This window comes from Cupressus sempervirens, chromosome 3 (assembly GCF_028749045.1).
Source record: "Cupressus sempervirens isolate cs-2001-9-10 chromosome 3, ASM2874904v1, whole genome shotgun sequence".
Taxonomy (NCBI): domain Eukaryota; kingdom Viridiplantae; phylum Streptophyta; class Pinopsida; order Cupressales; family Cupressaceae; genus Cupressus; species Cupressus sempervirens.
This window is the reverse complement of record NC_143120.1, coordinates 811456665-811471377: the sequence shown is the minus strand read 5'-3', so window position 1 is coordinate 811471377 and position 14713 is coordinate 811456665.

The following is a 14713-nucleotide window of genomic DNA, read 5'->3' as shown; positions in this document are numbered from 1 at the left end:
TAAGAAAACAAGTTATACAAATGGAATATCAAGACAAAAGTCACAGTACAGGCATCAAGAACTATTTCAAGTGTAGGATTTACGAGTGTTGCAATGAGAAGGTTTCCAAAAGTAGAAGAAATCCTTGAGAGGAAACAACTTGGGCAGCCACAATATCATGAAATATTTCTCTTATCACCAAGAAATCAATCAATTTATTAGATAAGCATAGCGGATAAGCATTCTAAACCAATCCAAAAGATTAATTACATGTGTCCAGGAAAATCCAATCAAAATAAGTCAAGTGTACTTGTGGAGTCTACTCAAGGCTTCTACCTAACCTATTTTGTGATTGGTCTACAAAATCATTGTAATTTTCTCATTCGCCTACAAGGTGGTACTTTGATGTAACTGGACAAGCATTTAACACTTGTAACTAGTAGTTACCTTAGGGCTTTATAGGCAATAGCTTGGCCCTTATCCATTGTAATTGAACTACTATAAAAGGCCAAGGCCTTGTCTATAAAGAGAGACTTGTTGAAATTGTTCTTATAATTCTATCAAAGTAATTGCTAATTTATTATTGGTCTTCATGGTGGATAACTTGTGTTTCTTTATAATATTTCATGGCTTCTTCATTTCTTCACTTATCTTAGGATTTCATTTCATGTTGGTTAGAAGTAGCATTTAGTTGAATGGGAGATACTCTAGATGCATCTCTGGTGAACTAGCTTACACCAACCCACTAGTTGTTCATTGATTGTAAGTTTTCCTTGTGTGGTCAAATATTATATTTAGAGTTTTAATTTAATTATTACTTGCTATTGATATGCATCAATGGATGGTGTTAATAAAATGGCAATCATTTGAACATCTTACATCTACTTAGGAGATCACACTAGCTTGGTTGCTGTCAATGGCTAAGCTAAGTCTAGTAGAAGCACCTCAGCTAAGTCTAGTAGAGGCACAAAGGCATTCATCATCTCGCATTCTAGGAGTAGAATAGCTTTCTAACATTTCCTTTTGAAGTTTGTTTGGTAGGAAGTGGTTTCAGTAGTGGATATCCATTGAATGAACAAAGTAAGTCCCTTTGTGATATCAACATATTACATCATTACAATTGAGTTAAGTACACCATTAGAAGGAACCTTGAGGTTGTCTCATTTGATCACATTATTCATAAATTTTTGGACATATGAGCTTCCTTGTTTAAGAGAGAGTTGGTTGGTGTTTCATTTGGAATACTAGGCATTTGATTATGCATGTTGTAGTGGCATAAAATTCACATCTGCAGGTAACCATGTACAATGCAATATAATTGATCTCTTACAAATAGAAGAAAATGAGAAAACCTCATGGGGAAAAATTCCTCTCCAAAAATATATAATGCAAATGAACATAGGCGATACGATGAGTGGTGTACGAAGATCTCACTACCAATATCCCCAAGAACATCCATCACAAAGATCCAAGTGATGCCCCCCTATAGGACGAAGGTAAGGGTTTGAAGACAAAAACTGATACAATGCTTACAAACAACTTGTCCCCCCTTAGGAAGAAACAAAATCATGTTGAAATGCAAGTATATTTCCCATTCTAAATAGAAACTGTGAGGAAGTGGAATCCAAACGTAGGAAGATGATCTCTCTGAAATGTGTATCCTTCAAATCTAAAATGTGAAACTCCAAAAAAAATGAACCAATTTCTAGCAAACCCAATCAGGAAGAAAAATAGATACCTCACACAATGAAGCACTAATAATGTGTCCTTCAGCCAAGTTTGAAAGATAATGATGTTTCTGCTAATCAAGAACAATATAAATGACAGTGGAGGACTCAATGGAAGTGAAGGCAGATCAACTATCTCTGAATAAGGATTAGGAACCTCAAAAAGAAACCTCATTTTAAGTCTCAAAATCCTCAAAAGTATCACAAACATGGGTTATCTTCTGTGAAGAATGAAACGACACATTAGAATCAGAAAGAGGAATATCATGATCTCCATATAACTCCTGAATGTGAGTCCAAATAGCATTAGAGTGCTCAAGATGAATAATTGACTCCAAAAGATCATTATCTATATGATCAAAAATAACTCTAAAGACTCGAGACTTATAGCCTTTTTCAAATAATATTCTTATGAGGCATTCCGCGAAGAGGAACAAGATTATACAAGTGTGCAATAAATGAAGCTCACTAAGATTTGCAATTATGAAATCACTTCATTACCTATAGTTCCCCCTCAAATGACAATGCACATAGGAAATATACAAATAGCACTTGCACCCAAAGGAGGTGCAAGGGATACGTTGATAGGTGTTTGAATTAAAAGCTTAAATAGAGCTTATAGTCTTGTACATTATAGCAATCATATTAGATAAAATAAGAGATAGAGCAAGCACCGTATTTCTTATGAAGACCACACACCAAAGTAATAAGAATGGAAATCGGATTGAAATCAGCAAGGCTGAATCAAATCGTGAATCAACCATGAATCAGAATAGAATTGGCTATGAATTGGAAAATTTTAAAAACTCCTTTAAATTTATAGATTTTAACAATTTAAAACTTATTTCATGCACCCTTTATTGAATATAACTCGTATTTCTAATATTTTAGTCCTAGGCCCAATTTCTGTGATTGGATTTATCAAATGTATTATATTTGCTAAGAATGGGAGAGTGTTATTTGATTGAATATCCAATGTTCTAGTGGTCCATATGAATTTGGAACTATGTTGCCTCGCTGTTCTTTTATATGACACCTCTAATATAATTATCCCAATTGTATTTGTTGCACATGTATAAGAGTACGTATTCTTTGGATGTTTATCTTTCTAAGTTGTCAAATCCTGACATTGTGGGGAGATTTTGAATCCTTTCCTTGGTGGGTGGAAAACTGATAGTCCTATTCCTTACCAGAGATGAATGATTTACTATTTTAATCAAATGTGTTAGAGCCATGACTTCTGTAGCTATTGCAGAGATATGATGATGCAAAGTCTAATTATTTTTTTTTTAATAAATTTTTGCCAATTTATGGAGCTGATTCAAGCATTTTTTCCATGAATCGCATGAATTGGCAATTTAGGCACTTCATGGGAAAAAATTGGTTGAACTAATTCACAACTCATAAAAAATTGCCCACAGCCTGAATCGAATTGCCAAACCGGCAATTCAAGTGATTTCCAGGCAATTCTCAAAATTATGCCACACTACCATCTCCATTTGTTAAACCATTGCTTAGTAAAGATATTAGATTTCTATAGTGCTTAAAAAATTCTAGACCACCATTATGATAACACCTTCCCATGCATCTGCACTCAAAATTTTCAAGGAATTCAAAGAACTACCTTTGAAACAAAAATATCATCCTACTCTTAATCATGAATTATAACAAAGCAATTATAAATAAATAAAAGTGCTCCTAATTCATATTACCATAGCACTTGACATAAAAGGTTTACAAATAGCAAAAAGCACTAAACAGTTTCATTAGAAAATCTTATATAGTTCTTGATATCAAAGCTCTCAATTTATTTTTACACATTTTGATACATCTCAGCCCTCCTCCAGATGTATATTATCAACTCATTCCTAACCCATGAAAACCAATAATTTCTCTGATTGCATTTCTCAACGTTCAAAGCAAGAAAAACACTAAAAATGAGATTAAAAAAAATAATGTCATAAAATAGTGGATAATATCAAAAACGTAGGATTATATGATATATCTAGAAAATTTTGATCACAACAAAGGTTAAAAAATATTGCCTTCTATTAGTGCTAAACAATTTCTATTATTTTTAGTATTGCAAATATTTTATGAAAATACCAGTCTGAAGTCTGTAATCCAATATTTTCCAAGATATAGAGAATTTATTCCTATGTTTGAGATCTATACTAGGGGACACAAGCTGGTTTCATCCATGCTTAAATAATTGTCACATCTATCACTACCTATCTCCTCAATCACTGCTCATAAAAAGGCCAAAAAATATGATAGCACATGTACTAAGAATCAATTGCACATGTACTAATAGTTGATATTATTTAGTTTACTTGGTTGCTGATTGACCCATTTATGCAAAAAGTACTTTGTTTTTGGTGAACAACAATTGGGGGTGAACATAGTTCGAATTCTGGGTAAATGTTTCAGAATGGCACTTTTAGACCACCTTAGACTCTACGAGTTCTACAGAGAGCTTCATAAATGTGGAAAGCTGAAATGTTTGATTTAAGCTCTTCACTCACCTACAAAGGTTCATCAGAAAAATTGGCAAATTTTGACATATGAATTAGGATTTCTAGATACCCGAAGTTAGCCTAGGTGGCTACTAGGTTGTCTACCTATCATACACCCTACATTTCACATGTCATACTAAAAGTGACCATCTATTCTTTATCTAAGAACAAGTCAATTTCATATTTCACATACCTTACCTTGTTGACCTTATCTTATAGTGTAATACAAAAGACAACCTAAACTTTATATTCATTTGTCATACCAAAAATAACAATCAAAACTTTTATTCTCAATCACTGAAACAACCTTTTTTAAAGAATCGATGGAATTTAGCATATAAAGTATTTCAAGCAAAGATTGGCCAAATTTCCACCAAAACTAGCAATCAGGAAGATGTTGGTGTATATGAGCAATGTTAGTATGCTAATAGAAACTAAATTTAAATAAAGCTTCTACAAACTAAACTAAATTCATAAACTTCAAGATAGACTAAGATGAGCTCTCAGTTGAGAATATGAGCCATTAATGGACTCTCTCAATAAGAAGCTCTCTTGTTGAGTAGCTTTATCTAAATGGATAGGATGTATGCTCAATATGCTTCCAAAGGCTTCAATGGATGATTGTGGATTTTTGGTGTGGATAGATGGCTTTAGTATGGATTTGGCTCTCAAAATAGCATTATAACTTTACTTCATGGATTGTGTTATTTTGCAAAGGGGAAGGATCCAATTTATAGGCAAGAGGCTTGAGGGATTGAGGGCTAAGATGCAAGGATGGGAAAAAGCTCATGGAGGGCTTAGATTGCATGAGAGGAGAGCACATGGATTGTGCTTCCTTACAACCAATAAAGGAGTGACACATGTCACATGGTGAGAGGATGGAGGAAAGGGGAAGGATGAGTCAACAAAGGAGGCTCAAGTGATAAAATCTTCATAAAGACCCTTCATAAGTGCTTTGTAAGAACATTTATGAATTTGTGGGCTTTATAAAGTTTTGTGGTTGAAGATATTTGTGAGAGATACAATGAAATTCGAATTTGAGGGTTTAGGGAGGTTTTAAGCTTGCTTAGGGTTGTAAAAATGATTAGAGGAAGGGTTAGAGATGGCTTAGGACTAGGCAAGTGGATGGCAAGTGGATTGCAATTAATGAGGGTGGGTGAAGGAGGAGATATTTGTTAACTTTGGCTTGAGTTAGCAAGTTTTAACCCATGTTTAGGGAATGTGACAAGGTTAGGAGGGGATTAGGATTAGGGTTAAAGACATCTTCTAGAAGAGTCTGGGCTTTGGATGAGGATGAAGACTTTCTAGAAGAGTCTAGAACTTCCTAGGATAAGATTTTATGAAATAAATAAAGTTTTATTTATTTCAAGGGTTTGGGTTGAGTAGATATTTATTAAAATATTTTTAATAAACATGAGGATTAATATTTAATCTTGATTAAATATTTTGAGTTGGGATTAGGGGTAGGAAATGATGAGATTAGCCTTTAATCGAAATTAAAGAAGGATTAGAAGATTTTGGAAGAGGTTATTGGTCTTAAGGAAATTGGCCAACTTTTGGAAAATAAATAAATAAATTATTTATTTTGGGATTTTTGGTCAATTTATTAATTAAATAATTAATAAATAAGGAAATAATGTTTAAATAAGATTTAAACATTTTTGGGAGGGATTCCTTAATTAAATATTTTAAATTAAGATAAAGGGATTTAATGGCATAAAAATAAATAAATTAATTAAATAATTAATTAATTAATAAATGATGATGTCATCAGGACTTTTTCAGAAAATAAAAATACTTTATTTTCTAAAGGATTTTTGGTCAATTTATTAATTAAATAATTAATAAATAAGGAAATAATGTTTAAATAAGATTTAAACATTTTTGGGAGGGATTCCTTAATTAAATATTTTTAATTAAGATAAAGGGATTTAATTAATAAATGATATGTCATCAGGACTTTTTCAGAAAATAAAAATACTTTATTTTCTAAAGGATTTTTAGGTGTCTACAGTTGGTATGAATTTTCTATGAATAAATCAGCCAAATTTTGAGAGCTTGTCCTATAAGTGCAGATAGTATCAGAGCATTTTTCATTTTTACTGACTTAAGCATCCTGTTCTAGCTTATATCTTAAATTGTTTGGTACAAAATAGAAACTCTATAGAAATTGGTACAGTAAAAACCACAAGAACGAACCCAAGGGAAAATTAGAGAAGTCAAAATGAAGGCAAATTCTCATATGAATAATCATCATTTTTATCAGACATCTAAACAGTGATATAGTTGTCAAAAGCCTAAAATCACGAAGCAATTATAAAAGAGACAGAGAAGTAAAGCCAACAACAACACACTAAGACCTGTAGGTACACGCATGAAGATATTTGTAATCACAACTAAAGAATAGTAAAACTTAGAAGTAGCCAAGTATGAGATCAATTGATTGTCTTTTATAATTGATAATTTATTTTTGGGTCTATAGATAGCTTGAAGTAAATGGGACTTTTTATATTTTTTATAAGTAGAAGCATTGTTTCAAATGCAAGGTATACATTATCCACTTTCTTGCAGGGTTCCAATCAATAACTTTTTTCCAAGAATTTAAGATCTCTACCATTAAATAACCTCAAATATGTATCCATAAGAATAATCATAATCATATTGGTATTTTTGTATATTGTATAAATTGACATTTAATCTTCCACCAAATAAACAGATTGTTAGAATATGACACCAAGTGAACAAATTGTTAGAACATGGTGTCAATTCTAGTAATATTTAGAAGTGACAAATAGTGAGGAGTGGGCTGGTTAATAGTACTATTTCAGCTTGATGAATAATCAACATGGGCACCATATCAGTGTCCTGGCATAGTTTTCTTAAGGACTAAACTTTAGGTCAGGATTTGAAAGCTGGGATTTATAGGGGCTAGTTGTAGTTCCCCGACCATGGCTTGTTTATTAGGATTTTCCACATAATTTGTGTGTATCATGGCTTGTTTCTTAGGATTTTCCAAATAATTTGTGTGTATCATGTATTGTTTCATTACATAATTCTATAGTGTAAATTTTCTTCACAAGACTGATAGAACAACCAAATTAGATATGGACAATACAACATGCATTTGCAAATCGATGTGACTACCACCAAAACACTGGACAATAAAAGAAGCAAGAATATCATAAATGGTAATTGCACACGAATAAAAAAAATTCATCAAAAGTAGACAACCCATTAAGGAGAAGGATGGTCAATAGTAATCATTTTCATTCAGGTATTTAGTATCATCGAGAGATGAAAATATTTTTCAAGCCAACCATTTCAAATGGACAATACAACATGCATTTGCAAATCAATGTGACCACCATCAAAATATTGGACAATAAAAGAAGCAAGAATACTATAAATGGTGATTCCACATGAATGAAAAAAATATTCATCAACAATAGACAACCCACTAAGGAGAAGGATGGTCAATAGCAATCATTTTCATGCAGGTATTTAGTATCATTGAGAGATGAAAATATTTTTCATGACAACCTTGAAATGGACAATACAACATGCATTTGCAAATCAATGTGACCACCACAAAAATACTAGACAATAAAAGAAGCAAGAATACCATAAATGATAATTGCACATGAATAAAAAACAATATTCATCAAAAGGAGATAACCCACTAAGGAGAAGGATGGTCAATAGCAATAATTTTTATTCACGTATTTAGTATCATTGAGAGATGAAAAGATTTTTCTTGCCAACCATTTTAAATGGACAATTCAACATGCATTTGCAAATCAATGTGACCACCACCAAAACACTAGACAATAAAAGAAGTGAGAATACCATAAACGGTAATTGCACATGAATATTAAAAAATATTCATCAAAAGCAGATAACTCACTAAGGAGAAGGATGGTCAATAGCAATCATTTTCATTCACATATTTAATATCATCAAGAGATGAAAATATTTTCACGCCAACCATTGAAAATCAGAGAAAATAAGTAAATAAATAGAAGTAATACATATCTGGTGTAGTTAAAATTTTAGATACAGAAATCATATAAATCCAAAGTAGGGTTTTAAAGTTTTGAAGTCATGCCAATCCCATACTATAGGGTAAGAACTCCTCAATGAATTGTATTAACCATAGATCTCAACCCCGTGTGGTAAGGGAGGACTCCCTACTAAACTACACCACTTCAACCCTCACACAATAGGATGGGGAGAAAAGTCTCTAGAAGACTATGCCCATTTTTCACATGTTATCCAATCATGTTGATGTCCCTGGGACATTCTCCCAACTCATCCATAATCGAACAAGAAAAGGTAAGGGACTTCTTCCTAGACGATATCAATCCCAAATAGAATAGAGAATGGGCCCAGACCACCTGCCCCAACAAATCCCAATCCAATGAGATAGTGAATTCCCATTGAAAACACCAGTCTAGTAGTACTTCACAAAAAACAACACAATTTCCCACTTTCACAAAAATAAATGCAGTGAGACCAAAACTTGCAAATAAATAGAAAAGGAAGCATTTACTTCAAATTCAAAAACACAAAGAGAGCATTGAAATGAATATACATAGTTTACTCATTGAAACTCAAATAACTAAACAATTTCAAATATCACCAATCAAGAGTGTGAAGTATGAAACTTCATCAAGTTATCTGGAAAATAACCTTATCATAAATCACCAACATAATCTTCTCCATCATGGAAGCTATAGCTAACCATGTCACCAATTAACACCCATCCAAGAGCACCACAAAGAAATCCAACGCAGCCACCCTTAAACATCATACACGAAGGAAGAAAATAAGCTTGGATAAAAAAAATCAACTTTGACTATTTAACACTTTTAGCCTAGGAATCAAGTCTTAGTGTGTGATGTTTAAGCTATCCCATCTAATGCCTAGTCCCAATCCCATCTTGTTCATCTTCGATGACTGTTGTTGGAGAGGATGGTAAGACTAATTGTAAGAATGGTATCCACCCTAGTTGTAAGGAAGGTAAATGCCCTGATTGCAAGGAGGGAAACCTTTTTGTGGAGAATATTTCCCACCAAAGGAGGAGGATAAGGTGGGTAGCATGCATGTGGAGGTAGAGGGTAACATGGATATCTAGTAGGTAGCAGGTAATGCAGCCATAAGCTCATTGTTGCCCTCATTTCCCTCCTTATGTGTTAGAGTAGCATAGCCATATGTTTGGGTTGTGCTACCATTAATAGGGGTAGAGCTTCCATATGCAAGAGGGGCAACTCCATATGCTGGTGCGGTAACACCATTAGTAGGTACCTGAAAGGCGCTTGGCTCACACACTGGCTAAATACATAACTATGAGTGCATTCCCCACAAATAAGTTAGACTTGACACTATTTATGATTATATGATCATGAATTTCCTTTCTGTCTTCTATATGAGAGAAAATCACGTCTTGAGTACACACAAAGGTAAAGGTGAAATTTTCAACATGTCCACCTTTATCTTGCATTTGACAGTATAATCTAAGAGCTTCCTCAAAGACCCTAATACAGCTATAGCCTCTAATCATGGTGTTCCATAAAAAAGACATTTCATTGGGGCCTTTTATCAAACAGTTGGCATGCTTTAACCCTTCTGCCACAGATTGCATACATTGCCACAGATTGCATCCATTTCAGCAAGCTTTGATTCCAAAAAGACATGTCAATTCAGTCCAGTAATCAATAAATGTGACTGCACTATCTTGCCTTGAGATAGAAATGTGTTTTTGAAAGAATCCAACAATAGGGAAGCACAAGATTACATAGTTCAATTCACGTCATCTACTGTTATATTATTTTTGGGTTGTGAAGAAATCCCAATTTTGAATTTTGTGAAGGTTTCAAAGAAGCAATGGCACGAAGAAAGAATCAATGACTCTTTAATGCATGATAGATCTTATATGGCTAGCATGAGTCCATAGTCGATTTCATAACCTTCAAAACTGAGTGGGAAGATGAACCATATAAACCGTCTCAGGACTTAGTCCAGAGAAAAACTTTCAAGCATTTTTGTCGCTTACATTCATGTCCGATCACCTTGGACTCTCTAGAGTGGAAAACATGCCCATTCCCAAGAAAATAGGTGGTAGGATGTCTAAACTGGAATGTGCAAGGAACAACAGTGAGAAACAATAGCAGTGAAGAGGAAAGAGAAATGAATGAGAAAAAAACTATTCACCAATCTATTTATGACTGTCTGAAACCATTTCCCAACACCGGCTTCTCGGCGTGAGTCAAATTCTGCTGGAGGCAACTCCAAAAGGAAAGACTATTAGCTAATTATAACTAATAAAACATACCTAAGTTAAGCTAGAGGAAATAATAAATACCTAATTTAAACTTAAGCTAAAGTAAATAATAAATTACTGTAACACTGCCTAAGCATGACACAAGGGGACACTTTTGATATTTTATTTCATTTAAGCAATAAGTCACTTATTAAATTATTCAAGTGAACTAATAAAATATTATTTCCATACCTTGGGAAATTTGTCAAGTCCAGAAAAAAAGATGCCACTCTTTTTATCTGAGGGGAAATTGAGATAGAGACTAGTAACCAAAAAGGGCACTTACTATAAATATTAATATGCTAAAACTAGAAAACTGTCGAAGTCCTGAAATTGAAGATGGTGCACACAGAACTTGAGAGATGACTGAAGCTATAATTAGTCACCACAAATAGCACTTACAATATACAATAATCTACTAAAATAGAAAGTCAACCAAAACTTATTGACATCACCGACTAACATTCCACCAAAATTGAGGCCCCTAACCATCTCTACCTCACCTATGGGAACCCAAGGAAAAGGCTAATGGAAAATCCATGTTGACACTTATTATAAATATAAAGTACAAACAAGCTGTCCCAAATCATTTCAAGTAGTATCATTCATCTCCATTAATCCATCTAATGCGCAGTTGACATTGGAACACCCCTTGTAACTGATTGACACTAGCCATTAAAGTCATCTCGCTGCATTAGAAAATAAACCTTAAAAGGAACATTAAACATTCAAATAAGATATGTAGTTGTCCCACTTCATGTACATCAATCCCATGCCATAATTAGCCCCCAACTCCTCTTTTTCCAAGCCAACATTTTCAATACCCTTATTGCAGCCCATGTTTAACAAAAAATATTATCCAAACTAAAAAAAAAAAAATTGTCTTAGCTCTTTTTCATCAAACTTTTTACACCATTAGATATTAAAAATTGAAGAATCTTGAAAATTAAAGGAAAACTTACCTCACTACCACTGGCTTTCTACTTCCCACCATTGGAATGTTGTTCTCCTCTTCTTCTTTTTCATCGTTCCTCAAAGCTCACTACTCACTACTGGCAATTAAAAACAATGTAATTTGTTAATGTTGTTGTGTTTTTCTTGTTTATAAAGACAAGGTTACAACTTTATTAGGTTTGAGTATTTGATAGAATCATAGAAATGCAACGATTTTGTGGCTCATCCCAATCCTCTTAATTTTTTTCTTTTTGTTTAAACATGATTTCTACCTGGGTACAGTAAGCCATACCTTGATGGTAGACAACTATTTTGGGGACACTTCCAAGTAGGTAGCAAAGTTAGGGGACAACTTGGGGACACTCCTGGTGCATCTCCACATTCCTTTAATGTTTCAACTTTCAAGTACAAGAACAGACCCTAAGGATGCATCCTCATGTATCAATGAAAATAATTTATATTTTTACAATTAAAGCCATCCTAATTGCAAAGAAAGTGTGAGTGAAAGAAAACAAAAACTATAGACCATGAATACTGAAATAAGGATTTTCCTCATTAATTTTGTAATTGTTGATTATAGTGCACATTGCATAATGCATCACTATATAGTGTGACTTCAAAGTTTGAACCCTAAAAATCAATTGCACATTACAAACTACATTTGTCAAGCTATAAAGTCACATAAAGCAAGAGTGATGCTAGCTGCTATGAAGCATGATGAACTGTGAAGCTGCAGTTCCTAATGTCTTTTATGGGTTATATAGACTAAATTATGATAGATCATAAGTATTTAATACAAACAGGGTAGGATGTGATCCAATGCAATATAAACCAGATTGCTCACAATCTCTTAGTTCATTAAAACACTAATATAGACCACTATTTACTGCCAAATAATAAAATACAAGGGTCTTTTTCCACCCAATCCAATGTAAAGCTAATATAAAGGGAGTTAATGGCATTTAGTCTTCATGCTATGGTCCAATATTGTAAATTGGTAGATAGGAGAAATAGAAAGGCACTATGTTTCTCGTGAAGACCAAAAGCACCACCATATTTGTTTCCTAAACCATTGCTTACAACTTAGATCTGGTTTCTATGGTGCCCAGAGCATTCTATTATTGCTATCAATAAACCTTTCCCAAGAGCTGTCTAGGGTGACTGACATAACTCACAAATTCTTACTTCCAATACAATAGAGTCAGTTTCAAGGGATCCATAGGAACAATGGCCATATGTTATCCCAGATAGAGAAATAAATATGCTCTCAAGCATGAATTCTAACAAAGCAAAGAGTAAACAGATGTACCCTTAATATCACCATAACATGAGACAAAGTTTACAAAAAGCATGAAACAGTCTCATTAAAGGAATCATGTAGTTCCTAATATTCAAGCTCCAACATACTACTCACAATTAATTTTAATTTGGCTGATCTTCATCAAACACCTAAGCCATCCTAAAGATATCAAAATCACTTAACCTAAAAACCAGCCTTTTTCTTAAGGGAAAAAATCAGATAATGACAACAAATAAAATCAAAAACTAACATAAATATTCAAACAAATTTCAATCAAAATAGTAGTCAATGTGTTTTGAAAATATCACAATTTTAAAAATTTTCATGAAAATGTCAGTCTGGCATGAGATCTGATATTTTCAGAAATATAACAACATTTGCTTCTATGACCAAGACTGCGTGAAAATCCTATTTCCAAGATCAAACCTTGGAAAAAAGCATCCTTATCAATCCTTCAACCAAAATTGACCATAAAATATGGTATAGTGTCATGTCCCATTTTCAAATAATTAAAAAATAATAATCTTTGCTAAGGCAGGCAGGCCCAAAAAGGTGAAGTTTCAGAAAAAGGGGATAATCTTTGGAAGCTAATGGACTAATAAATGAAAATTATTATTAAAATATGTTTTATTAACCCCTCTTGGATGTAAGTTAGGTTTATGCCCTCTTTTAAGGGGTTTGGAGTCATTTTGGGCTGATTCTAGAACTTGATTTTGCTCATTTCATTGTTATTCTTCAGAGGCTGCCAAACCTGTGGAGAAGGAGACCCAAGAACGGGAGTTTGCAGGTTTCCAAGGATACCCAAGAATGGGAGTTTGTAGGTTTCCAAGAAGGCTAAGGATAGGATTTTGAAGCCATTCCATGTGCATGCTCATGCAGAGTTTGCCTTTGTGCTGAACAGTGCAGATTTGTGAGTTTTCGGGTGTATATTTTGTAAGAGTTTGGTGTTTTCAGTTGAGTATTTCATATCAGTTTGGGTTGCTGCTGTATATCATAATTTTCAATGTTAAAATAGAGCTGAAAATATGTATTTGGATATGATTATACTTCTGTGATAGATTATTAATTTTTTGTGGTGATTCTGGGCTATTTTGTGCTATTTTTGGGAGCCCGATGAGCATTGTTTTTGTCCTCCATTTGGGAGCTATTGTGTGCATGTTATACAGATCTGGTAATGTCATTTTATAGGCTGTTATTCTACTCAAATTTCTGTAAAAATTTCCACTTTCAGATTTATTAATAATAGGTGAAGTTGTGAAGCTTTTGGCACTATTTTTGGCATTCCCGATTTGGGGTTTCTTGAGAAATTTGGTGGATCTTTGAAATATTGGTTGTTTGATCTTAAAGATCTGATTAGAGGTTGGAAATATCATACAAAATCAGAGAAAGGGACATTTCAATGGTATTAGAGCCATGATCTTGCGAGCCTAAGGGTTTGTAGAAGTTTGCATGTCAGTTTTGACAACTACCTAGATCTTGCATGTCAGTTTTGACAACTACCCAGATCTTGCATGTCAGTTTTGACAACTATCTAGATCTTGCATGTCAGTTTTGAAAACTACCCAGATCTTGCATGTTAGTTTTGACACTACCTAGATCTTGCATGTCAGTTTTGACAACTACCCAGATCTTGCATGTCAGTTTTGACAACTACCCAGATCTTGCATGTCAGTTTTGACAACTACCCAGATCTTGCATGTCAGTTTTGATAACTACCCAAATCTTGCATGTCATAATTTATGGTTGCATGTTGCTTCCAATCAGATGGATGTCAAAATTTATGGTTGCATGCAACTAAGTGAAAGAGAAAAGAGATATTTACAGCGAGAAAAGAATAAAGAAATTTTGATCAAACCTCCAGTTGAAAGTAAAAGTATAAAACCCAAGGAAGGAAAAAGTATGGCTAATCTAGATGAGA